The sequence below is a fragment of the Coturnix japonica genome, chromosome 8 (genome assembly GCF_054131305.1).
Source record: "Coturnix japonica strain WE chromosome 8, WE-NBRP24, whole genome shotgun sequence".
In the NCBI taxonomy this organism is placed as follows: domain Eukaryota; kingdom Metazoa; phylum Chordata; class Aves; order Galliformes; family Phasianidae; genus Coturnix; species Coturnix japonica.
Window position 1 is genome coordinate 25067415 of NC_140670.1, and position 26705 is coordinate 25094119.

General features: G+C 40.5%; 2 long non-coding RNA genes across 2 annotated transcripts in view; one reads left to right on the forward strand and one right to left on the reverse strand.

Moving 5' to 3' along the window:
• Nucleotides 1–21741, reverse strand: part of LOC107316156 (uncharacterized) — a 49564-nt gene extending 27823 nt beyond the window's left edge. Inside the window, exons 1-6 of the long non-coding RNA XR_014948751.1 lie at nucleotides 21686–21741; nucleotides 19323–19403; nucleotides 17346–17553; nucleotides 13100–14160; nucleotides 8470–11985; nucleotides 1177–2040 (exon numbers count right to left, since the gene is read on the reverse strand). This is a non-coding gene — a long non-coding RNA (uncharacterized LOC107316156). The remainder of the gene's footprint in view (nucleotides 1–1176; nucleotides 2041–8469; nucleotides 11986–13099; nucleotides 14161–17345; nucleotides 17554–19322; nucleotides 19404–21685) is intronic.
• LOC107316155 (uncharacterized) overlaps nucleotides 1–25560 on the forward strand; it is a 92630-nt gene extending 67070 nt beyond the window's left edge. The window contains exons 19-21 of the long non-coding RNA XR_014948750.1: nucleotides 4404–4504; nucleotides 7034–7196; nucleotides 14044–25560. This is a non-coding gene — a long non-coding RNA (uncharacterized LOC107316155). The remainder of the gene's footprint in view (nucleotides 1–4403; nucleotides 4505–7033; nucleotides 7197–14043) is intronic.
• The last annotated feature ends 1145 nt before the right edge of the window (nucleotides 25561–26705 follow it).

The following is a 26705-nucleotide window of genomic DNA, read 5'->3' on the forward strand; positions in this document are numbered from 1 at the left end:
CATCTGTAGCTGCCCATTTCCTGAGTAGGGAAACACAGTGTCTTTCTGTAGGTCCCACCACAACATTTCCACACGCATGCTGTGGAAAGGTAAGTGGTAAGATTTTCCTGCACTGTCCTCTCAATCAACATTACTCTTGAATGCAAGCTGCAGTTTTACCTCACCCAGTCCTTCTGTCCCGTCTTGAAACACCAGCCCTGAACTTCTAGCAGAATGGGAGGGGGAAGGTGAAACTATGTTTCGCAGATATTGAGTTGTGTCTTAAAGTGGATCACCCCAGCTAAAAGGTCTGACACAGAGAGAGTGAAAAAGAGTCACCCAGGAGTGCCTTTGACAAGAGAATTTGATTAACTCCTTGCTTTTGAGAAAGCAAAAATATTACCAGCCTCAAAGAATATGTCCTAACAATTTAATGGACAGCACTTCTGTGCTAGCAACAGAGAGGGTAGTAAATTCCTTCTCCGAATTAAAGTGGAACAATATTTACTATTCAGTCAAGGAACTGTGCCTTTTATAAGATCCTAAAAGCAGTTTCTCAGGAAAACAAACAAACAAAAAAACCCACACCAAAAAACAATTTAAAACACCTCAAACCACTTTATGTATTTACCAAGGTGAAGATAAATAGCCGTATAACTGTATCTGTGCACACATCAGAACAACAACCCAACCACTACCACAGTATTATTATAGCAAATAGAAAGCATCTAACTAAACTGTCTACAGTAATTCTGAGTATGTCTTCACTGACCCAACATATGTCCATAAATAATGGGGTTCTATTATCAGTTGAAGTAAGTAGTACCAGTACTAACTTTGTTTACAGCATTCAACTTTGACCCTTGCAGTTAATTTTACACCACAGACTGCTTTACCATACCATAGCACACCTTAACTAGAACAGTGACTTTGAAATGCACTGTTTCACTCTACCACCAGTAATTATTCCTGCCCTTACTGTAGGCTTTGTTAGCAGCATATGAAGCATAAGGAACTCACAGCATCTCAGAAGAAGCAAACATTGCAGTAGATATTTGTAAGCAAGCCTAATGTTATGATATGATGGAAAGTACAGCAGGAATAACAGGGTGGCACAATCATAGACTGCAATAAATGAGAACAAGCTCAAAAGCAACAGCAACATATGCAGTAACAAAGAAAAGAAAAACTACTTACCTGTAGAAGACCTCCAGTAAGCAGGGACCTCCAACAAAACATGCTCTTGCTTCCACTGCCAACCCTTCTGGTCATTTATGTGCATTGCTTGCACCTGAGCTTTTATTGGCCCTGCCTTCCCACCAGGTGCTCAATCACAGTTTCAGGCCGTGACATTTCCTCTACAGCAGGTCTGTGTAACTGTCAACTAAACCAGGACAACAATCTTCCATGCCAATCTTTTTCAATCTTCCATTCTTACTAGTTGATGCTAAATCATACCATTTTTACCTGGAAATACTGACCCTTGGTTGAGATAAAAAAACCTGGTCATGGAAAGTTCACACATTCAGTGCCTCAGGGATGCACATCAAGGAAAATACTTGCTGTATTACCCTATGGAAAGAGGGAAGGTTCAACACTGTTCCTTTAAAGACAGGATACCTTAAAAACTGGTTTATGGTGGTATTGATACTGCACTTTATGAGACTGCCAATGCATACAAAGGAAACTGAGTCAACACAGGCTTTGTCAGGAGGAACTGGTGTTATTGTCTTCTGTAGCATTTGTAGGATGCAGCTGTCATGGTTACAGGTTCTTATGTCTCAAGCTTTTGTGGGTGATTGCGGTTCCTCTGTCTCTACTTTGAATTGAGACTGATTGCAAGAGTGACTGTTCTTTGGTCAACCACCATGCTGTGGCTTTAATATCACCAGGAGGATAATGAATAATGAGGAAATAGATTGAGATTTCAGTGTTGTAGCTGTGGGACTGTAGGCCAGTGCAACAGTGCAATGAAAACACAGTTAATGTCCTCTAGAAATTCTCTAGGTGCATCTTTTTCTTCACAATTATAGGTTGTTAACTTGTTGACAAAGTGCTATACTGCAAAAAAAGGAGGAAAAGACACAATTCTTAACATTTCAAAACAAGTTATCATTGTTAACCTTTCTGTATTCTTTTGCCATTATAACTGACTCTCTCAATGTAATGTTATTAAGAATCTATTCTAAATAGGACAAATGCCAGCAAGAAGCAATACCGGTAGAGTTGATCTTGTCTTAGGGTAGAAAGAAAGACCAGGTGCTGTCTCAAGATCCCATCCAAAATAGCTTTTCTCCTAAAACACTCTTAAAAGCTGTTCTCTTGGATCGGCAGTAATTTCCATTCCATTTGCATGGGTGGACATTAATGCACCATCTTCTTGCAATAGAGGTCAGTCAGTGTTGCATTCAGATCAAGCTCGTTTTTAGCTTCTAGGACTCGATATTCAAACACCTGAAATCATCTGACTTTGATGTTATGCATGCTGCCTTGCAGATTTTTAATGAGAAAACCTCATATTTAATGTATTCGGGATCTAGAAACTAGTTGATGAGTAAGCTGAAAACATTCACTAAAATATTCCTCATATAGCTCAATGTTATTTTTATTCTTCCCATTTAAATTCTTTCTTCCTCTATTTTTTCATAGCATTTCAATTAAAGTTAATCTTGAATGACTAAGAAGAAATACTTCTGCAGAAGAGTAAATCATCAGTTCCTTTGTGTAAAGTGATTTTTCTCTTAAACGCAAGCCCAGCAAAATCCACTGAAGATCTGTAATATTTTTTCCAATATTCTGTCTGACCAAATGATATTTTAGGATTAACTTTAATTAACCTTTTAAATAAACAGAAGAAAAAAATCAAATTGTATACAAATTCTTCATAAACTGTTAATCGTTTACAAGCTGACCTTAAAAATTCTTTAAATCCTTTCCACTTGTGAAAAGTAGAGAAAATTAGTTTACAGAATGATATCAAACAGTAGTCATGACTCAGAACAAGCAAACTATCAAGTTCTTGTTTTTCTTTATGTGGCATTTTTCTTCTTTGTTTGCAGGCTCTTGGCTTTTCCATCATGAGCCTTGACTACAAAGATTCATAATACAGCCAAGATAGAATAAGTAGCATAACCCTAGAACTGCTCATAACACTCAACATGGAATTAGAAGTGTTCTTCAGATTTGTTAGAAGGTGTTTCTGTAAATGGGATCAGTGACCTGAAGACAAGCTGCTAGATTTTCAGAGAGGAATTAGAAAGCAGGAAAGGGTTTTCCAAGAATGGATTAATTGAGATGTGGGTCTTTGTGTATATTAAATTCTGTTGTTTAGACCGGAGACTCATGCAGCTGTATGGAGACGTGGATTTATTATCTGAAGTGTGAAGGTGCAAGTACAGGTAGCTGAAACTGCTGTTTGGGATTGCACTCCAAAGATCAATTGGGTAACACCCTGGATATGTATAATTTTCTCTCACCTGTAGTTAAAAGTGTTTTGGAGAGCTGTCATTTGCAGAATGCAGCTGCCTTTCACTGGTTGGTATCTATATGTGTAAGCAGTTCTGTGCAGTGTTGAATGTGCAGCACTCCAAGACCTTTTGGTACGTGGGTAGATTAAGGAACCACAAAGCTTGAGAGGAGTTTGCAACCCTTGGGAGAACTGATATCCCTGGGTACATATGTGTTGATTTTCTCTTCTGCATGGGGACCTCTTTGTGTTGGATGGAGCCTTGAATTATGGGTAGATAAAATACTTTTCACTCATTTTTTGAAACAAAAAAGTACTAAGGATCATAACCTGTAAAGTGCACAAGGATCCATTTGACATCTTTTCAGGCTTCCTCCAAACCTATCCCTCCTTTACAAAGCCATTTGAAGGGTGGTAGTATGTCTAACTAAAACAGAAGAGAAGTGCTTTGCTTTTATAGCTTGAGAACCAATCTGGGCAATTGAAGAAATCTTTTATTTATCTTGATGTTAAACTGCGTTGCTGTGGAAAAAAACAACCAGCTTTGAACATCTTATTTATGAACAGATCCTTACCCAGCTTAGGAAATTTTCATCAAATGAGACAGTGTTTACTGGTGGGGGGCAAAGTGTGTGAGGGAGGTCTTATACAGGGAATGACAGAGTTGTCTGGAAGTTTATGAAAATGCAGATGCTGAGCTATCAGCATGCCTGATTAATTAGCACTTGTTTATATGCTGGTTCTTTCAGGCTTGTTTCAACAACCCAGAACTGATTCTAAAAAAATCCCTTTGCGGCTTCTTTTCCCTTCCACACACTTAACTCATGATTGCAAAAATCATTACCACTTTTGATTATAATCTTTAATTAGCCATAAAATGTATGCGTTGAATTATTTACTTAGTGTTCATTTCCATCATCATGTTTTGACAGCTTTAGCATTAATAAATCTTTTGTAGACCCAAAGACCCTGGATAGCCTCAGACTGAGTTGCTTAAGGACACATTGCTTTCCAAAGACCTTGAAGAATGGTGAGCTACCAAGGATTTTTCAGTCCCAGGTGAGCTTCCTGATCATTAGGCTGTCTCTTCTGTGTACTTTGCAGCTTAATGAATCTTTAAGAGATTTTCTTCTGAGTGGATCCAGTTTAGAAGGAAAGGAGGAGATAACATTTCTGTACAGCCTGTCATGCAAGGGTGGTTGTGTGGCTTGAGGCCAAATTCACTACTTGTCTTCTTCATGGTTCTGAAGGTGCTCAATTGGCTTTCTCCAGAGAAACACTTCGAATATATTTTATTCTTTATGATATTCTCAAAGGAGACTTTATCTGTCTCATGGAAGTGACCCAGCAACTCTATACTTGACCCAGTCTTCCTCCTCTCTGCATTTCTGGTGAGTGGATAGAATGGCTCAAAGTGTTCTCAGAAGGATCCCAGCATCCTCACCAAGGCCTTTAGGGCTGGAGATAGCAGAAGTTATGGGTGTCCTATGGGTTTATGAACCCATATCCAACTCTGAGCTTCACTGGGAGGTGGGAGGACAGCTGGTTTTCTGCCCATAACTATGCTAGACCCAGTGAAGTTCCTTGCAATCACTAAGAAGTTGTAGTGTAAGAAAATGCCTCTGTGACTGGACCTCTTTTTGTTATTTAAGACATCCAAATTTCTGCCTGTTCAGCTCCAAGTCTGGTTGCTGAGTACAGCTTCCAGTGAACTGAGGTCACTGAAGTTCTCTGCCTGTGTCTGAGGCCATCAGGGTTTTAAGCTGTGGATAAGATGCTGAGGTTTAGGCTTTCTCTGATTATTGCCTTTCTGCGCTTTTCTATCCAATTTGATGAAATTACAGTGTTCATAATTGCAATCATTGTGGGTAGGTATTTCTGTGTGCATGTAATTTACCAACTTTAATGAGTAAATAAGCAACTAACTGCTGCAGCAAGTGATACTCCCCAAATCTTTAAATAATAATAAATAATAGTGCCACGATGTGTACTCAGTCTGGAACTACTGCCCCATGTGCAATTACACCCATGCAATAAACAGTTTAAAACTGTTATAAATGCTTTCTGTCATTACTGGTGGTAGTAAAATAATTTTGCATGGTTCATTTGCTGCAGTACTTAATTTTCTTTAGTGCTTCTGGAAGGAGTGATTGTTATGAGATCAAAAATGACTATAACAAGACTGTTATTACATGTTCAGTTTCTGTCAGCAATTTCTAAATCCAAATGAAACTAGAGGTGCTCCAAAAGTAATTCCTCCTATTTTGACAACAACAGAGGCTGATGTTGATGCAATGGCAGTAGAGGTTGAACCTTCCCACCAATATTCCATTACACGTTGTTGCTGTGTGACAAACAGCAGCAGAGGGGCAGTCTGGCAAAATGGCATCTTACATGGAAGCGTGGATGAGGAAAAGGTGTGGAATTGATTTCCTCTGTTCAGAGAAAACTGCATCCATTGAAATCTTTGTGTGTCTCTGGCTATAGCACTGTCACCCTCTGGGCCATGCAGCAATGAACTGTTTCTTTCTTGCCACTCAGTAGCAAGGAGGTGAAATTGATCTATCCTAGTGAGATTTGAGGAGAAAACTTGTCACTGAAGACAAGAAGTGCCTGTAAGTTTGCCTGGTAGGACAAGTGTGAGCCCCCATCTATTGTCCTGGCCATAGGAACAGACTATCACCTCTCCTTTTCCCAGATTAGGCTCCAATTAATTTCTACTTACAGGTAAACTGATACTCAGATAGTGAACAAATCCAAGTATTAGGACTATGGCTCTTTTTAGTAGTATGTGCAGTGGAACAGCTCCTCCAAACAAAATACTTTTTATGTAAAGTAGGCTAAAATGAAATTCAATGACTCTGTTTCTTGGAAGCAGTATCCACTTGGCACTGTACTACATTTTAACAACGTAACTTATAATATTTATTCAGATTGGTGCTTCTGACTGTCTGTCAGTGTCTGCAAATAAAATACAGGAGTATTGATTGCTAAAGTAACATCCAGATAGAATAGAATTTGTATAGTTCAGAAAATACTTAAGGTTGCTAGAACGATGTGACCCTTTTGAGGCATCTATGATTAGTAGGCAGTATCTGGCCTATCACCTGGGCCCATCACCTCAGTCCATCATATCCTCGTCTCGAGGGAAGCATGAGCTATGTGGAAGAGCTGAGGAGTGGTGGGAAATAAGATAATATTCATGGGAAATTAATGGCAAGCAGGGCAGGAAAAATGAGATTGGAGGAGAGCGATATGAACAGGTCTCCTGGGTCATGGAGTATGGTGCTAAGATACACAAACAAAGTACAGATCAATTAATTAAATGGCAGTACTTAAAAATGAGTTAATTAAAGATTAATTGATTAATAATTGGTTACATAAAATGTAATCACTATAATTACATTAATTGATTAATTAGAAGTAACATCTATTAAAATGTATCAAACATTTAGGACTGGTTGGCAAGTTCACTCTCACTGATTTATGTATTTTCCTGTTTCCTCTTTCTTGCTTGATAACTGCAAACTTTCCTAAAATTTTGGATGCATGGCCGCATTTATCTGGTTTGTTCTTGTTCCCATCTAGAGAGGAGCATGTGCTCAGCCTGACTCAGTTTGACGGTTCTGCCAGCTGTGCTGTGTGACCTCCAAGTGCAGAGGTGACCACAGCCATCTGCCTCCCCCTGGCCCATGGGGTGCTGGGGTCAGGATGAAATCAGAAGCACAGTGAGCTACCTCTTACTAGGGAGGTCAGTACTGCCCTACATCCCTCCAACCGGTTTTGTCAGTGACAAATTAGCCCTGGACTCTTTAATTTTTGCATTCCAATTTCATATCCTGTGTGGAGCCAGGAGGTGGACTTGAAGTTCCTTATGAGACCCTTCCAACTTGGGATATTCCATGATCTCATCATAAAATGGAAAGGTTTTTTGCCCTGTGGTAGAGACCAATATCCAGACATAGAACATGACTTTGCTTGTTCCTTCTGTAACATGGACAGGTAACATGGACTCCTGGTTGGATGTTAAAACTCAAAAAGAGTAGTCAGGCACTGGAATGGGCTGCCGTCCCTGGAGGTGTTCAAGAAACATGGAGAAGTGCTATTTAGGGACATGGTTTAGTGGGTGATATTGATGGTAGGTGAGTGGTTGGACTAGATCATCTTAGAGATCTTTTTGAACCTTAATCATTCTGTGATTCTATGATTCTGGTCCTGTAGAGTGGTGACACTCAACAGAAGTAGCAGGATGTGGTCACTGTGACTGTGGCCAATACCTTGGTAGTATCTCCAGGCTGTGAATGCCTGCCCTAAACTGCTTTGCATCATTTGACCTGATAGCCTGCAAGTAGCAAGATCTCATTTATTCAGCTGGCATGTGGGGCTGCGAACCTATCTGCCAACATTTACAAGATGTTTCATGGTGACAGTAATTACTATAATCAGTCCCTTCTGTAGCAAGCTTGAAGCCTACTCTTTCCATTGGCATGGTTGATCTGACTGCAAAATAAATCACGTGTTAACAGCTGGACTAAAAATCCACCCACAGATGTTGCTTAATAGGAGCCTGAGTAAGTCCACCCACTGCTTGTACATTTAGTACTTCTAGAACAGGCAGGTGTATAATCTAGGAAATTTTCCAGTTCAGCCCTTGGAGACATGAATCATTAATGTTCAGTGTGAAGAAATAAGGTCCTTTTTACCCATAGGGGGAAAAAATGAAAGACCACAAACACAGAAAAATGGAGTAGGACATCTGGGAGGAAGCAGCCACTTTTTCTTTATGCCAGACTAGCTACGGGCTTGCAGTATAAGAAATAATGCAGTGATCTCTCCCTGTACTCTGGTACTTTTTCATGTGTTATCTGAAGCACTCACCATGCCTGCAAGCTGGGGTCAGAGGTGTCAGGTTGTGAATCAACTGAAATATTTAGGGACTGCTGCTGGTGGAAATGTGCTCATAGAGCACGCTGCTGCAGCTGAACCATGCCAGTTCTCCTTGAAGGAAATGCTCATGGACTTACCTGGGGGCTGGTGTGGCCTGGTCACAATCCTCCCCATGCAGTGCAAAGCAGAAAGAGGCCCATTTTCAGGAAAGAAGAGGCTTCTAGGGGAGAACCCACAGAAGGCACTCACACACAGAGCCCTGTGTATGCCCTGACATAGTTCTGCAAATGGGTAGCCTGAGGAAAAAAGAAAAGGAAATTCTACTTTTCTTTTTCTTCTTTTTTTCCCCCCTCTTCTGCAGTTTTCTTCATTGTCTTTCTGGTCTTTTTCCAAAATGGCAGTATTTTGTAAAAGTGTGGTGGCTCGAGCCTCCAGCAGCTGCAGGCAATGCAGAACAAGGGGAGAGAGTCCCAGAATGGGTGTTCTAAACTTTGACTTTGAGTGAGGGCTTTCATTGCTGTTAGCATGAGGACACTCTTCGATGGTACCGGATCATCACCTGGCTTGGGTGGCCTCAGTGAAACAGACTCTTTAGCTTAAGCAAACTGGCATTTTTTCCCCCAGATTCGGCAGCTCGGTTTTTCTGTAAGTTGGCTGAGCCTGTGTCTCCAGACCTTTACATCTTTACTTCAGCTCTCTCTCACTTTGTATTTCGGTCTTGCTTAAAAAAAACCAACACAACATTTAAAGAAAGAAACAGTAGGAAAAGGTCTTTTCAGTTCTGATCATTGTGATTTACCAGAGAGATGATGGCATAAAGCTGCTGCCTGGTCCCTGCAAGGTACATGGCACACAGTTAGTCACAAGGCAGCATAAATAGATGCTGCTGAATTGTAAGCACTCGTGTGACTAGCAAACATACTGCAGCCTCCTCTGTGAAAAACACTCTTTCTGGCTTTAACAAAACAGCTGGCAACACCTCGAGAAAGTTTTCAGCTTTTGCCCAGAGCTCATAGCTATGGAGCCACGTTTCATGCGGCATTAATCAAGAACAAAGATAGCCATACATTTTGATATGACTTTTGACTTCTTAAGGACATCAGCTGTGTCCTTCGTGTTCTACTTTCCTCTCTATTTTTGTTAGAGTGAATATCCTTGTCCTCGAAAAAGTAAAAACAAAGATCTCTTGTTACATTTTAAAAGCCAAAATCAAAACCCTTTCGGGAAAAGTTCTTGACTCTGTGGATGAGGAATGAGTTGTTTTCTGTTCCCTCAGTTTGGTCAACTGTCCAGGAAGATTTGTTCAATGACTTGTGACTGCTGTTTGTCGAAGAAGTGGGAGAGTATTAATGCCTGCTCTGAGGCACTTAGGGATCCAACATGGGGTTGCTGGGAAATATCCAACCAGAACAAACAGCAGCTGTCTAAATGCAGTTACATTATATCGTGTTTGGGAAAAGAAAAAAAATATAAACATTAAAAGTTTTTCATTAGTTATATCTGCAAGCAAAATTTGTTCACTGGAATGGGGTAAGAGAAGTATTGGCCATGCACTTCCATTGCCAAGCAAGAATGGCATTTAGTACTGGGACAAAGAAGAAAAGATGAAGCTTGGGATGAGATGAACAACTGGGAGGAGCTCTAAAGGTCAGGCAGGGCAGACTTGGGTGGGTTAACTGCTCCTCATATGCCTGCTGCATTCTTTCTTGAGAATTGCTAATGGTTGCTAATGGGGAAGCTTGAGTAGTGTGCATTCAGTGCTATGAAATCTTTGGACTGAAGGTGAGCAGCTCTAAAGAAGAAGAGATGCAGGGTGAAATACAGGGCAAGCTGTTTTTAAAAAGAATCCATACTAACAGATGGTGTTGTACCAAAAGCAATGACCAATTTGCTGTTCTGTTGTTGAAGCCCCAATCTAACAATCTGAATTTATGGAGAGTCAAGTTTCCTCCTGAAATATGCAAATTTCCCTTAAACATGAGATTATGAAGTAATGAACAGTTTTCCTTTAAATGGCTTTGGCACCGATAAAAGCAAACCTTATTTTTTTTTATCAGAAGAGCCGCTCAGGACAACAGATTATAAAGTCATCTTGCTTCCAATTCTTATGCTTTTTCCACCTGGAAACATTTTAATCTGTAGTTTTCTGATACTGTCTTCTAAACAGTTTGTCCCCAGCACAACACATGAATTCTGTGTGCCATGTTTTATTGGCAAATTAGCGAGGGCACAGAAAAACTGCATCAGCATATCATAAAAAATGCAAAAACATTGAGCACTTATTTACAGCTTGAGCTGTTCCAAAAGGCTCGGCAGCTGAAGCAGTTGAAGACCTGCAATTTCTAGAGCTGGTTGACTGCCTAAATCACACCTAATTTTCTGGGATCTATTGCTATCAGTAGTGGGGAAATCAGAGGTAGATGAAATGAGCAATCCACTATTAGCAGTGATGTAGAGAAGAGTGTCTGATTCAGAGCAGACCCCCCTTTTTTTTTAATCTGGAAGATGAAGTTCTTGAAGTCATGTACCTGGAGGTGTAGCGTGAGTGAGTGTGTGGCTGATCTCCTCATGACATTAAAAGATTTGGCTCAGGATAGCCAAATCATTTGCAAAGCTGCTCAAAGTCATATGTTTGCAAGATGAGGTCTGATCAGGACTGTGCTCCATCATTTGTATTTTGCTGAGGCACAGCTTAGGGTCACCATCTCTGCACAATTATCTCAGAGACACCTGTTCCAAAGTAGCTTTCTTTCAGAGACAGGGCTGTTATCATGGAAACCGTACGTCATACTTCAGATGTGCCTCCAAGCATGTGCTGGATGGGAGGAATCACTTCCACGCATGAGGAGGAAGCTGCTGTGCAGGACCTGTTCCAGGTTGCAGATGATGGGTTTGCCAGTGGGTGTTGTTTAATGTCTTCATATGGACTGAGATCAAATCCCACCACTCTTCAGAATTAAACGCGTGACTGAGTCTGTGGCTCAGTGAGTTACTGCCTTCAGCAAACTTGTGGCAGGCAAATTTCCACAGCAAATAGGAGGTAAAATATATTGGTTTATACATCTTTCAGCTATGGGGTGTGATCCCACCAACCTCAGCAGCAGGAGAACAGCAGCTGGGCTTACTGGATGGCCATCCTTACCCGAGCTCTGCAACGGCAACGGATGCCAGTCTCTCCATCGGCCTCATTCAAGTGACAGCTCTCCAGGAGACCAAGAAGACTGAGCAGATGATAGGCAAAGGGGCCCCTATTTTCTCATCCTTTTCCTTTTTGCCCCAGGAGCACTTTTCTCTTGGCCACTTTTTCTCCATCACTTTAGAAGCTTTCTAGTCTTGAAAACAATCTAGTAATTTTTCTGGCTTTCAGAAGCTGGCTCCTGGTTGCATTCTTTTATGGCTTCCTTGCAGTTTCTAAATGTTCTCCCACAAAATAACACTGAAGTGAGTGTCTGAGCCTGTAAAGAAGTGTTATAGAATATTTTTATATAAGCGAGATTAATGATGTTTGGAAGATGGTGCATTTGTCATGCGGCAGCATTTTGGCAGAAGACTGAGCTTCAGTGAGTGCTTGTTTTCTATCATGCCATACGTCGTCAAAGATCTAACCTGAATTCTTTCCTGAATTTGGAGTTTTACAAAATCACGACTAAGTCCTACAACAAACAAAAAAAGAAAAAGAAAAAAAAAACCCTGAAAACCAACTCCTTACATCATTTTAAAAGTATGAATTCTGATAAAGAGAGAGGAAAGGAGCTTTAAAAATTCCATCTCTGTACTTTTGTTTGTGTCCTCTGAAATTGCAGTTTTGCTTGGTGGAGCTAAATTAATCAGATAAGAGACATTTGTGAATTATAAATGAACACTCTGAAACCTAGAGTTAAATAGAAGCTATAAAAGCTACGAGAGAAATCTTTATACAGTATTTCTGGAGTATTACTGGAATTTATTTTTTCTTTAAACAAATTAAGTTCGTGTTATTGTTAGTGTCCTATAGCAACTACAACAGATTTTGGAAATAGGTACAGGAAATGTAGGTACAGGAGAGAAATGATTCCAGTGATCCAGGAGGAGCAAGAAATAACAGCATGATCCTTATCACTCTGTCATCTTATCTCAGAGCAGAAGTCTGATAAATGACCTGAAGTAGTGGCTTGAAGCCTATCCCCCTGGGAGCCTTGTGAGGACAGCAATCTGCTGCTCACTCCTGAGTGCAGGCAGAGCAGGAATGCTTTCCCTTAATGACACCAGTTCTATGAATTGCAGCATGTGAACTCAGCCAGGCCCTGAAGGACAGACTTTCCTGAAAATGACTCTTAGGTAGTGTGGCCAATTCAGCCAATTCAAGGTTGTTGCTTTTGGCAAATTCTCCACGTTTTGTTTATCTCTAGAATGAAGCCTAACAGCAGTCCATTACGTTTATCTTCTCAGAGCTCAGTGGTCATCATTTGCAACTTAAGGGAGGAAAAAAATGAGCTCAGAAAGAACAGATCTGGAGCAGGAAGCAGTGGTGTTCTTGTGGGGGACAATTATAACCTAATACACGAGGCTGTTGTACCTTGGAAGAAAAGTAGAGCAAAAAACAGACCAGGAGCTCTGTCTGAGAAAATTTCTGTTACAACAGCCAGCGCTGGGCTTGTGCTAGTGATCACGTACACCATAAAGGTGATGTATTTCATGCTGACTTCCAGGAATTTGCTTTTATAATGCAACATCCTGAAAGACAAGCAGGCTATGAAGGGGAAGAGGGGACAGAATTAGAGCATTTACCTTCTGGTTTCCCCTGTGCTCAGTGTGCTTTGCCTGCTTGGATGAACCACCTCCAAGGTGCTGTTGTGCTGCTGTGTCCTTGGCACTGGCACTGAGGACCTTGGCTCTGCTGGGGTGGGAGCTGCAGGCTGCATAGAGCTGGAGACCCTCCAGGATGAGGTGTTCTGGTGCTGATGGCTCCGAGTTTGCTCAGAGGGCTGGCATGCTACAGACTCAAGGCAGAAGGTGGTTAGCTACAAGGAGAGGTGACACAGGGCTGTGAACCCCACCTGAATGCTGTGATGGAGCCCAGGGCTGAGGCACCTCTGTTTGCTACAGAGACTGAGAGCTGCAGGACCGCATGGTGTTGTATATTAACTAAGGCTACCGAGAGCTGCTGAGACTGAAGTCTCAATAGCAGTATCAGTGTGCTGGTCAACGTGCTGATCCTCATGTGTCCAGCTGTGTTGTATACCACTCGTGAAATGGGAAACTGGGATTCTACAATAATTATGAGTTATTCAGGGAATTGTTAGAAATTACAGATCATCCAAACAAACAAGAGAAACAAAAAAAACACCACCAAAACCAAACAAATAAACAACACCTAAAAATCCACTCTCACGAAGAGAAGAGAGTAGTGAATGCATCTTTCTATCACTATGAAGTTGAAAAAAACAAAACTGGCTTTAATCTCTACAGAAAATTGACACTGGGGTTACAATGTATTTGCTAAATTTACTTGTTCCCAGCACAGAAAACAAATACAAATCACTCTGGGGGCAAGTAACCCTTAAAGGCTCCATTCCTTTCTTTCCCCTTCTTGTCATTTCCCCTTCAAGCCCCAGTACTTGCTTTGCAGAGCTTATTACTAGCAGCTGGGCAAGAGACTGGAGAGAACATTGCAGGAGGAGAGCTATATTTTTTTTTTTGCTTCTAATAAAACAATGTCTCTTTCTTACCAGGTAGTGTCTTGGAGCAACTTCACTGTTTGGCTGCAGTGAAATGGAGAAGATAGTCTCTGAAAAATCACCTCAGAAGGCCCATTTAACTCCTGGGGCTGTCCAGCATCCCTCGGAGCTCTATTGCCAGTTTATGGAGGAGAAAATAGTCAATACACAGGTTTGCAGCATCTGTTGTGGAATGCTGGCATTCAATTAAGAGAAGAGCAAGACAACTCATTTCCATTTGACACCAAATATACAGAAAACATGGCACAGCAGGAAACATCTCTCTCTTCTGTGTTAATTTTACCAGGGATTTACCTGGCTTGGTAATGTGCAACCATAATGATCCCAACAATAAAACTTCCAGCTGAGTCAATCTCAGCTTTTGCCCAGTGAAAAAATATTTGTAGTATTGGAGCTCTGTGTATATTGAAAGTGACCTTGTTACATAGGTACATCTTCCACCAATACAGACCTGCTACCTACAGGGCAGTGCTGAGCAGCATTTGGCCAGGGACCAGCAGACCCTCTGACAGAGTAGTAAAGCAAGGAACTCTAAGATGGTTAGATGGTTAGGATGCCTCTTATTTAATATGCCAAGTGGAATAGCCTCCATTAAGTTTCTGGCAATTATTAACTCATTTTTTCCTAGCTAGAAAAGAAAGGTAGTTTTGTTTTCACAGTTTCCTGGCAGACATTAAGATAAGATAGTCTTGTCTTAATATCTATTGTCTATAGATATACTATTGTCTATAGTATGAAGACTGTCTTCATACTATAACTCAGTGGGACTTCTCTCCTGAGAATGGAGTGGAGCAAAGCAGGATTAACATTGATTTTACCACTGCTGCCTTCTCTAAGGGAAAAAGTCCTTGCTGATTTAAGACAATGTTCTTTTGTGTGTGTGGAAATCTTTGGGGAGTTATGCTGCCTGTATTTAAGGTCTCTAGAGGTCCAAGTCCCTCGAGACTTTATGGAAGACAGACTCAGATTGAAACTCTGAGCATATAATAAAAAAAATTAAACTGTAAGAATGAAGTCAATGTAACCACAACACCCATTCAGTGGCTTCAGCAATTACCTGTTAGATACAACAAACTTTTGACCAGTGTTCATCCAAACTTTTTTTGGATTACAATTCCACATGAAAATATTGTGCAATTGTTCGAGTTTCTTTCTTCTCAGCAGTGCCTCCTTCAAGACTTAAGCTTACGAACTATAGTAGGATTTCGGCTGTCTTGGTCCATCCTAAGCAACATGTTTTTGCATAAGGAAGTTTCAAATGCAGCTTTCAGCTGCAAAAAGTGTTTCTCAGATAGTTTCAGCTGTGATTCTGTGCATGTGGCTCAGGGGCAGAACATGGAGGCAGGAATAAACATGGTGCAGATCAGTGTTAGATAGCTAATATAGAGCTGGTATCTGATTCCTGGTAGAGAAAGAAAGTCAGATATCACTTACAGCCTGATAAATCATTCTCCAACTTTACCATCTACTGTTTGGCTTTTGCCACTTAGAGCCCTCATGACTCCATCCTCATAATGAACAAGTCAATGAATATTTTAAAACTCCAGCTATTACTGCCTGTTTAAATCTTCCTACTTAGTGGTTTGTGAGGTTTTCAGGTATTTCTGACTCAGTTCTCTGTGGTTTGTATAGGTTTTATAAAGGGCACAGGGAAGAAAGCAGGTGTTGCTTCTTGGCAGATTTGTTGATACTGGCACAAATGACCAAATGGAAAAAAAAAACAGAACAATTACAATAGTGAGTAGGAAAGGAAAAGAGAACAGTGAGTTTTTGAGAGAGAGAAATAGAAGAATAAAGGTGAAGGTAGAGCAGCCATTTGTGGAATTCAACAGTAGAGAGGTTGAGAGGCACTGAGGTAGTCACAAAGGAATATGAAGATAGAACATTTAATGTTGATACAGATTTGTACAAAAAGAGAGAAATACCAAGAAGGTTGAGAGGTGAACAAGAGCCTGGTTTGCATTTTAGCTTCAGGGAATAAGCAGTCAAATGAGATGTTGAGGGAAAAATATCAACAGAGAGCAGGGAGTGTAAAGGACAGGCAAGAGAGCAGTTCTGAAACAAAGTAGTATTGACATTTTTGCCCTTCTCTTCTTTGCAGACAAATCAGGAAAATAAAATGATTGCCTCAGAGCAAAACTATGACTAAAGCAGAGTAACACTATACACCCTCAGTGCCTGAAGCCTCCCAAGGTACAGGATAACAGAGGCTGCAGTGTAAAAGGACCTTACACAGCAACACGCAACACTGTAGTAGTGTTTGTGGTCCTTGGGACTTCTGCTCTAGTCCTATGAAATGCTATTATTTGCTTGCCCACTTCCTCATTGCATAGAGCTGAATAAGAGGAATCAAGTTTCTGTTTAGTTATTTGCTATTAAGGATGATTTCTAAACAGTTTCCAGTTTCTGGTAGGTTTGACATTTCAAGGACATCTCAACATGCTGCTCAAAATATACCATGCAGTTTCAAAGGCAGAAGGGATGTTGGAAACATGTCCTTTTCCAAGAAACTTTTTACATATTCCCAGTTCTAACAGCCATCCCTATTCACTCAAGCACTGAAACGTCCTCCCAGTCTCCTCTTCTTTAGGCTGAACAAACCAAGTAGTCTCAGCTACTCGTCACGTCTTATCCTTCAGAACCTTCACAAAAGCCCTTTTGGCACACTGCTTACTGATGTTCAATTTACCATCAACCAGAACCCCTAAATCCCTTTCTCTGGGGCTGCTCTCCAGACTCTCGTACCCCAGTCAGTACACACAGCCAAGGTTGCCCTGTCCCAAGCGCAGAATCCAGCACTTGCTCTTGTTACACATCATTTGACTGCTAATTGCTCTAGTCAGTCAAGATCTCTCTTCAAGACCTCACCACCCTTCAGGGAGTAGGCAGCTCCTCCTAATTTAATACCTGCAGACTTGGTATGACTTCAAGTCCTGCATCCAGATCATTCACAGAAATGGTAAAGAGAACAAATTACAGATGGTCAGCCTGATTGTTGACAAAAGAAGTAGTATGAAGTATTAGGATAAAAAAGAAAACAAAAACTGATGAAAGAAAGATTCTGGAGAACCTTCATTATGTCCCTTTATCTCAAAGAGGAAGCAATAGCGCTAACAAACAAAAACAAAAGGACATTCACAGATATACTATCAATATCAAAGGTATTACTCTCTTTGACTGGTGAAAAATGCTATGTTGTGTTTTTTTTTTTTTTCCCAAGAAAACAAAACCAAAAGGCCTGGGCTCTAAATAAATGGGACATTCAGTGGAACAAAGTTTTAAATACAGTTGCTTACCTCTACTGAACATATGCTTTTTCTAACACAGAAAATCTGTGTTTCTACTGGAAACTGACGCAAAATACCAGAGGAAAGATGTCCTTGAGCTTTTCCTCTCTGTTCCCTCATTAGGTTTCTGCTGTCAACCACATTTGCTCTTGATCTGATGGGATACAGGTGCTACCACAGTCATCTTCTCATCTCCTCCTCCACACAGCTCTCCTCCCTAAAAGTTAGAACACAAACAATGGAATTAAAATGGGTGACAATGAAGGGAAAATTGGGTTTGTTTTTTTTCTCTGGGGTTTGCAGATGCTGTGACAAGCTGCCTTGGTTAGGAAACATCAGAAGTGTAATCATATTAATAGAATCATTTTCTTATGCATGTGGAAATGAAGATGATGTATCATTTACAAGTGAATGAAGACTCAACATTGGCAACTGCTGGACTGCATAATATGGTCATCAAATGCTTCAGTTATAATGAGTCTAAGAAATTATTGCACAGCTGTAACGCAACTGTGGAGATTAGTACAGAGTTTCAATAGAGTTTTAGGTTCTCCCTTTTTAAAAATACCTTTCATCCTCAATGCAGCCTGATTGCATACGGTAGCTGGCACAAAGGCAAGAAGCAACTACAGCAAAGACTCGTAGAGAAAACGGTAGCATTTTTGGATGTGCTGACAATGCATCTCCAGGATGTAAAGAAATTCTAGAAGGCAAATCACAGGGTGAAAGACAGGATCGTGGTATAGACTTCACTCAGAGATGGAAATCTGAAGAAATCAATTCCTCCCTTCCCCAAGAATTTATGACAATATTTTTAACATTCTCTTGTCTATTCCAATCAGAGTTTGATCATAGGTAGAGATAAAGAGTCTGTGAAGTCATCTGTCTTGCTGTGATAGCTTGTGTTGTGTTTCTCCCACCCTCAGGTGGAAAAGCAGAATCTAGCTGCTCACTGCAGGGGAGCTAGACTAGATGACCTTGCAACTCAAATGATTCTATCATTCTATTAAACTGATGACTTGGGACACTCGTCCCATATGACTAGGACAAAGACATTCGGGAGGGATATGGTGGGTAGATCTACCTGTATCAAGAATATTTTATTTCCCCCTTTACTCAAGGCAAGAAAATTACTTCCCAAAACATATATTCATTCATATACAACTTCCTCTTGGCAGTTAACTGAATTATGGTCCAGGCTGACGCAGTAGGTTCTTGCAGCCATGGAAAATCCCTGAAGTTTGTTCTTAAATGTGTCTCCAAAGGAAGTAAACATGACAGCTGAAGAGGCACACAAACAGCAATATGACTTTCACAGAGAAAAGAAAGCATCATTTTGAAGAGGTCTCAGTTTTTATATGCATTATGATCAGAGCTCCCAAGCTGTCAGCACGCACAAATAAACCTATATGAATTGCACAATAAAGCTTTAGTGGTAAGATCTGCGCTAGTTTGGTCATATCCTTACCTAATATTAATCAAAACTGTGCAGAGCATATTCTCTTGCTGTGCAGATTTACTCTGGTGGAAGATTCAGCCCCATGTTTTTTTGCTTGGCTTTAAGATTATGACATATTAGATTTATTGGCTCATTTGCTACAGTAGATGAGAGTTTCTGGGCTGAGACATTCAATAGCAGAGTGGTGAATAGACTGGCTGAGGAACAGAACAGGAATAAAGACAGAACATTTGTTCTGAAAGACAGAACCCAGTTCTCATGCCTCACCTAGTTCATCATTAATGCTTTCTATATCCCTTGAAAATACTCTGCTTTAAGTCTCAAAATGAGCAAAGGCATTTTCTCCTTAAATGGGAAGTGTTGAAATGACACGGATTTGACAATCTGTGGAACACGCTGTAGAGCTTGTGGACTATCTGAATGGAAAGGGATCATCTAATTTCTGTGCTAAGAACTGAAGTGTGAAGCGTGCAACAGATTACATAGATACTTGTATTGGGTATGACAGTGCTTGGTTTTACAGTTACCTGCTGCTTTGTATTGAGATCTCCAGACGTGAGCTGGGAATCATGAGAATTTGAAGAATTTGTGTCAGAAGGCGTAGACTCCTGAAAGAAAGGATTAAAAAATACCTTACTCATTTACTATATACTTAAGATCGTAAGTATATATAGACAGACCAGACGTGATGACTTTGCGTGTGTGAATAATATGAAGTGGGGGAACACAATGACTGCGTGTAACAAATGAGAAAAATATCTTTTCCTCATTTAATTCCTAACTAAGAATTTAAATTTTTTGGAAGATCATTAGCAAGTGGCCACTTCAGTGAAGATGAAACCTGTCTAAAATAATAAGTTCCAGAGATAAGGTTTCACAGAATGTTTTAGAGCATCTGGAGATAAGCACCTCTTACTCTTTTAAGTACAGTGCTTCTGGTACAATAAAATGATTTATACCACGTTCTGGTATTTACAGTTGTGGTGACAATCTGTTTTAGGGCATACAATAAAGCTTTTTATCAAAGCTGGCTTTATGTGTCTACTTATAGTCATAAAGAGCAATATGTGGAAACATCCCCCTCAGTTTTCCCCAGAAGACACAAAAGGACAGCTTGTTCAGTACAATACTTGATGCTAGCAGTGGGATATGCTTTTAGATTATCAGCTTGTAATTGAGTTATTAATGTTGCAAAGGAATTTTCAGCTCAATCTATAAACTGTTTTCATCTTTAACGGACAAAAATGCACCCAGCGGAACAGAGAACACATGCTGTTATGGTGTCAGCTCCCTCACTGTGAATCCTCTTCACTATTGCTTCCAGTGGCTACTCAAAAACCTCTTTGGTCAGTACAGGGGTTCACAACACTGCTCAGGTTGCCTCTTCTTTGCTTTGAGTCCACACAAGTCATTTGTTGTACGGGAACGTGCCTACTTCTATACTCTTGAGGAGACTAAATTTTGCATTTCCCAAAGCCTAAATACATTTAAAATATTAAGTTCAGTGCACTCTTCTGAACTACTCAGCTTTGCTTTGGCCTCTTGTGACTGGGGACATGGATGTAAGCAATTCAGACAGCCCTACACAGCCCACAAGACAGGATAATCTCACTAACCACTGCTTCCAGCTTTGCTAGTACTTTACTAGTACTGGACAACAACTTGCTAATTGTTTCCTGGCACGTGGCAAAGCCTAAGGAGATTTTGTTGCTGACTGGAAGGATGGGAGCATAACTCAGTGGCCACAAATAACTGGTAGATGGTGGATAACTATGAGCAAAGCACAGGGGAATAAACAAGAAAAGTCAGGTAGCCTTCATACCCTTGACATTAAAGAAGCCTAATCAATTGATGAGAAGGATCACTTGCTTCCTAATTGCAATTAGTTGAAAAAAATACGCAGAGCAGGGTGACTTCTCCTGACAACTGGAAAACTGCACCACAAAGCCCATCTATCTCAAGTGCAGTTAATTAACTTTACTGCCTGCTCCCTCAAAAATACCTCATTCAAGGAGGGAATGAGACGGTAAGTCTTGTTCTGTCTTTGTAACCTTTCACCTTTATTTATTTTGTCATCACTTTGGCTGTGGTTCAGATGACACTACCCACCATGCTCACTGCATAATTATCTCTTGGATATGGTCAATAAATATTGCATGGGACTTGAAGACCTTATTTGCCTCCATTGTCCCAGAAACTAAGATGACTTTTCTCACCTTTTCCTACCATCATTATGTGGAAAGAAAACTCCATTGCCTGGTGCCGATGTTAAAAATAGAATTTGTACACTGGTCTGTCTTAAGGGTTTTGCAGGGAAGCAGGCACTGTGGACATAATTTTTCATCCTCCAGTGGAAGAGATTGTTTGGCTTGTTCAAAATGTTACATAGGAAATCATTTTAGATCATTAGGAAATTGAGCAAATCACTTTTCCTATGATTTTTCTATTTCTCCTCCTCTGCCCCTGCATATTTTCTTGTTGTGTTGCTCTATAGCTTCTCAAAGCCTTTGTACTTTTTCAAACATTAGAAGCACTGAATTGCATTGCAAGTTTGGCTTTTCAAAGCTTGCTAAAATATTTGAAGTTCAAGATTATGCAGTAACTTTCTGTTACGCATTCTGCTTTTTTTCCCACTTTTTTAAAAGTTGGAAAAATGACAAGGAAAAGTCAAGACAGTGAAATATCTGCATCCAACTGCAACTGGATCATTACTAATAAACATTAAGGAGTTGTTTACTTTTTAGAAATAATCCATTCACCAAATCTTTCTTTCCTCTTCCTATAATCTTCACTAAATCCATCATTTCTCTCTTTTCTTATTTTTCTTTTTCCCCAGGAGTGGTGAACAATGGGTATACCCTTAAAGAACATATAAAAATATACTACTCACATGAAATGCCCAGGTACCAGCCTAAAGACACTGCTAGCAGGGTTCCTAAGTTGTTCTGGAATCTCCATCTGTGAGGTATCCTTTGGGACTCTTCAAAGCCTGATTGGACAGTGTAATGAACTACCTGCTGCAGCTGACCCTGCTCTGATTGGGGCTGGAGTAGATGCACCTGAGGTTCATGCCAGCCTTCACCATTCAGTGAGCCCATTGCAGAGGCAACATTTACTATTGAGGAGTATCACATGTGTGGAGGCAGTTGGGCCTCATTACCAGTGTGTCCTGTACACTTTCAGTGGCTGTTCTGTAAGAATGTAGTGGTTTGAAGTGCAGAGAGCTGCATGACTTTCCCAAGCAAGGAGCAAAAGGCATTGAGTGGAAGGACAGGGAGCTCGACCTGTATTTCTAGAAGACCTCAGGGCTCCCTCCTTCTGCCTGTCCCTGATTGCTCTGTGTGGACTGCTGTCCTTCTGTCAGGGCTGGAGCATCATAATTCATAGCCTGTGCTTGCTGCCAAGCCTCTGCTGCCCTGAGAGGCTGTTTGTCCCCAGCAGCACCAAAGAGAAATCACTCCACTACAAGTACATTAAGCACATGAAAAGCTCTGACAAGAAGCAGAGCAATAATTTTTTTTTTATTTTTTTTATTTTTTTGTAAGCTGACTTATGCTTTATTGAATTCATTTACTGGTTGTCCAACAGCTCCATCAGGTGCTTTTGCAGCAGCTAGACACAGAGGCATGACCTCAAGTCTGGAGTGATTCATAAGGTCCTCCCCACTTCTTTACTATGGAGGTAACAGGAAAATCTCCAGCAAGCAGGGTGCGTGACTGTGACAGACTAAACATCAGTGCTGTGCAGACTAAACATCAGTGCCATGCAGACTAAACAGTTGCATCATTTCAGTGGGAGCAGCTAGGTGTAGCTGTGCCAAGCTTTAGCAGACTGATGTCCTCTGGACATGTTTGAAGTTCTTACCAGTTTGATGTGACAATGGCAGGAAATACAATTGTAATCACATTTCAGCATTGTTGTCTCTCCAGGTGTAAGGATGAATGCAACAACCTGTAACATCTCACATTCCTCTTTTTTTTTTTTTTTTTTTTGTCACACAGGTTGAATACAAATTGTAGTGTATCTTTAGCTGCACTGATGAAGTAATGGATTGCAAATTTACTTGCAAAACACTAAAGAAGAGGACATTTTGTCATAATGGCTTTGCAAAGTGAAAGAAACAAGTCATCAGAAGTCTACTTTTCTACAGGAAAGCTTGGGAAAAACACTGCACTGTTGGTCACGCAAGTAAAAAGCAGTGGTGGTAAATAAGCCATAATACAGAGAAATGTTGATCTGTTTTGTGAGAGATGTAGCAAAAGTTGGCTGGTTTCTGTGGGCTCAGCATCGCAGTGCAACATACACATGCAAAATGTATTGTACAGAATAAATGGAATGAGAATAACTGATGAATGTCGCAGACTAGAGACAGAGAGAGCTTTACTGCACCACTGGATAATGTTTGGGTATTTGCTAGTGACAGATGGTCAGCCCTTTCATCTGTATATGTGCCCCCCGGATGGAAGATTATTTGACAACACATAAACTGTTACTGCCACACTCTACTTTGTCATCTTGTAGCATTCTTACAGCTTGAGGGGCCTGTGTGTGTTTAATCAATCTAGAAGCAATTTTATGAGGCAGGTGCTTAAGAGAGTGGTAGGAGGAGAGAGAAAACTAATAAATTAAAGTTAGTTCCAGTTCTCTTAATCACAGGCACTCTCAAGCACAGGCAGAGACTGAGATCACTTATCTGTTCCTAAATGACCTGGATCTCATATTACCATCAGTGCTGACGACGCTTGCGGTGTTAACTGATAGCATGCAGAAACCAAAGAAAGGAACACATCAACTTAAAACCATGTATGGCCACATTTCCTCCACAGTGGATGCCAATGGAAAGGCGCAATGTGCACTGAATACCAGAAAATTAATTATGAGCTGAAATATCTTTCAGGTCAGTCTTGTGTTGTTCTGTTGCCCAGACCAAATGTTGCAAGAGGTTGGATGTGGCTGGAGGCAACAAGGTGACTGGAGGTCTATCCTTGTGGCAGCTGAGCTACCGGAGATACGTGCCTCACTGGGAGCACTCTGGTGGTGGGGTACAACTGTCTCAGCCCCTTTCTCCTGCACTGAAGCACTACTTCAGCTGCATTTTAAAGGAGAGTGCAGAAACCAAGAAGGGTAAACAATTACTGGGAAAAAATTCAGGGCTATCACAGCAACTTAGACTCAGGTGAACAGAGGCATGTGAATGCTGAGCTTTGCCCTCAGCATCTTCTTTGCCTGAGACCCCTTTCTGCAGCATGACTCTCCTTACATGCATGCTCTGGGTCCTTCTCCCACTCTGGACTATGGAGGAAAGACCCAAGTCCTTACTACAGCATCTCATTTTCATTCCTTCACAAGAAAGTGCACCCTGTTGCTGTACAGCTAATGTATTGCAACCATTTTCTTCTGAAGGTAAATCAGTACACCGGGAGAGCTGCTCCACTGCACGTTCTCCATAACCATGAAGATGCACATGGCTTTCCTCTCTGCAAAACCCTAAGATTCCAGCTTTGATCAGATGAGGCTAGAGCCTAAGAAATGTTTCTTCTAGGCCTTCAGTTTTCTTAGCACATCTTCCTCTGTTCCCACAGGAATTTGCTCTTATTTGTTGAAATATCTCCTGGCTGGACCATCTCCAGACATCGTCTGTAAGGCTGATTAATTAAAGGAGATCATCACAATTCATAATAAGTTGTGTGCTAATTACGTATACCCTATGAGTATTTTCCTCTCGTTTGTCATGTGAGTGTTCATTTTGCAGATTTATAATTAACGTGACAACTTCAAGTGAAACCAGCTTTGTGGACTGTCAGAGAAAGGCATGGGGGGATTGTGCTCTTAATTAAAATTCATATTTGTTTGGAACTACAAATGTTACTACTCATTTTGCTTCTAGAAAAGACTACCTATTAAAAATGTAGTATTCCCAAGAGAAAAGACACTGAGACATGCTGTTAGCACCAAAATAATCACTTAGTATTAAAAATTATTTCATGCCCACACTGAATTAAATAGTTTGTGAAAAATACAAACCGGTTAGACCTGAAGATCAATTCCCTCTCATGCAGGCAAATGCAAATAGCTTTTCTCTTTTGTCTGAGACAAAGAACTCATGTCTATAGCTTTCTTTACCCAGCTGAGCTGGACCTACAGTCTCTCTTAAAGCTTCCTAAGAGCAGCATAAATAACTTTTTTATAGCCAAGAAGTACAATAAACTTGGTTGAGAATGGTCATTTATCATTAGTACCTGTTTTATTCACTGACAACTTCACTGGCTACTTGAGAATCTGCAGTCTGGAAGTCAAAGTGGTTTACTTGTATCTTTGAAGGATCATCACTTGCTTTCTACAATCTAAAAAGCAGTATTTGTGGGTTTGAGACAAGGAAAAGTTTGGCTAGCAATGTGTGCTCTGTCATCAATGGACTTTAAGCTTCGCATCAATGCTGCAGCAGCTGGTGCTTCAGAAATCTTTCCTTTGGACATCAGAGTTCTACTAGCTGTGAGGCTTATAGTTTGACTGGAGATGAATTTATTTTGGTTGTGCAGAGGTGTATCAAGGCAATTAGCTTTGATGGCACTAACTTTATGTGAAAAAAAGTAATCCTGGTCCTTTGGATTTATATGAAAACCCAATAGGCTTGAGTTCCTTCTTGCACTGCTTTTCTGATAGCATTATCATCATTCTTTATAATAGCTTAGCTAAGTTTCTAATGAATGTGTTAGTTTCAATAAGGTGCCTTGTGCTGCTCCAAAAAAACCCACATGAAATTACTGCTGAACTGTGTTTCCCTAGAAATTCTCCCTCTTCAAGAAAGTTGATTAACCTTAGCGCTAAAATAAAAAGTCATTTCCAACAAGAAACAAGTTGATTCTTACTCAGAACCCTGGGATCTCAGAAATTACAAGGATCAAGACAACCTCTTGCTAAATAGCTCTAAAAAGTCTCCCTGCCCCTTCCCAACCCTCTTTATTTTCTAGCCTTTTTCATATCCCCAAAAGAGCTAATTACATCTCATGTAATTACTTGCTCGTTAGTTCATGACTCCATGACTCAGGTGCCATCTCCCATTAGTCAACTTGACCTCCCATGCATTTACATCACAATAGCATAAAATTGTAATTGCAAATAATTTAGAAGTCAAACAGTTTGTCTCTTGAAACACCACTTTTTCTCATCAAAGTGACTTTCCCTCTGGTTAGTCTAAATGTATTGCAGCAGTGACTGGCTGGTTGGAAGGCACTTACAATCTGATTATAAAAAATCACGTATTTTTATATGAAAGTTAGATCATTCAGATAACCTGCTACCCTGGATGCTAGCGGATTCTGTTTTCTGGGCTACTGCTTTTGTAAACATAGATTATTTGACTAATGCAAGTACAATTGCTAAAATTAAAACCTTTCTATAGAAAGCAACACATGCTTCATGTCATCAGCTGTTCATTCCCCAGAACATCACCCATTCTTCACTAGATGTTTCTGTGCAAATCAGTTCTCCCAACAGTGGCTTACTAGTTTCTGGACCTGCCCTTGCTACAGTGCCTCTCTGTACTCCTACTTTCCCACCTTATTTCTGCCAAGCAGAGGAGAAATTCTTAAACAAAATTCGCAGAACTACAACAAGCTAACAGTGCTGCCAGATGCCTTTCTTTTCTCATTGGTACCAAGCTGAGTAAGAATAGTCAGCGAGTTTGGTGGCACATGTACTTAAATCAGAATAATTTTTCTTATCCAGTCCATTTTTATGACCATGTTGACATTCTTCTGGAATTCAGTTTTTCTGAGGGAGAGACTTGTTTTTGTTTGCTCATGGAACAGCTGTAGTTTGTCTTCCAAAAAAGACAGCATGGTCCTTATCCCTGGCTATTTTTAAATTACCTAAGTCTCCCTTGTCATCTAAAAATAAATTTCTAATAT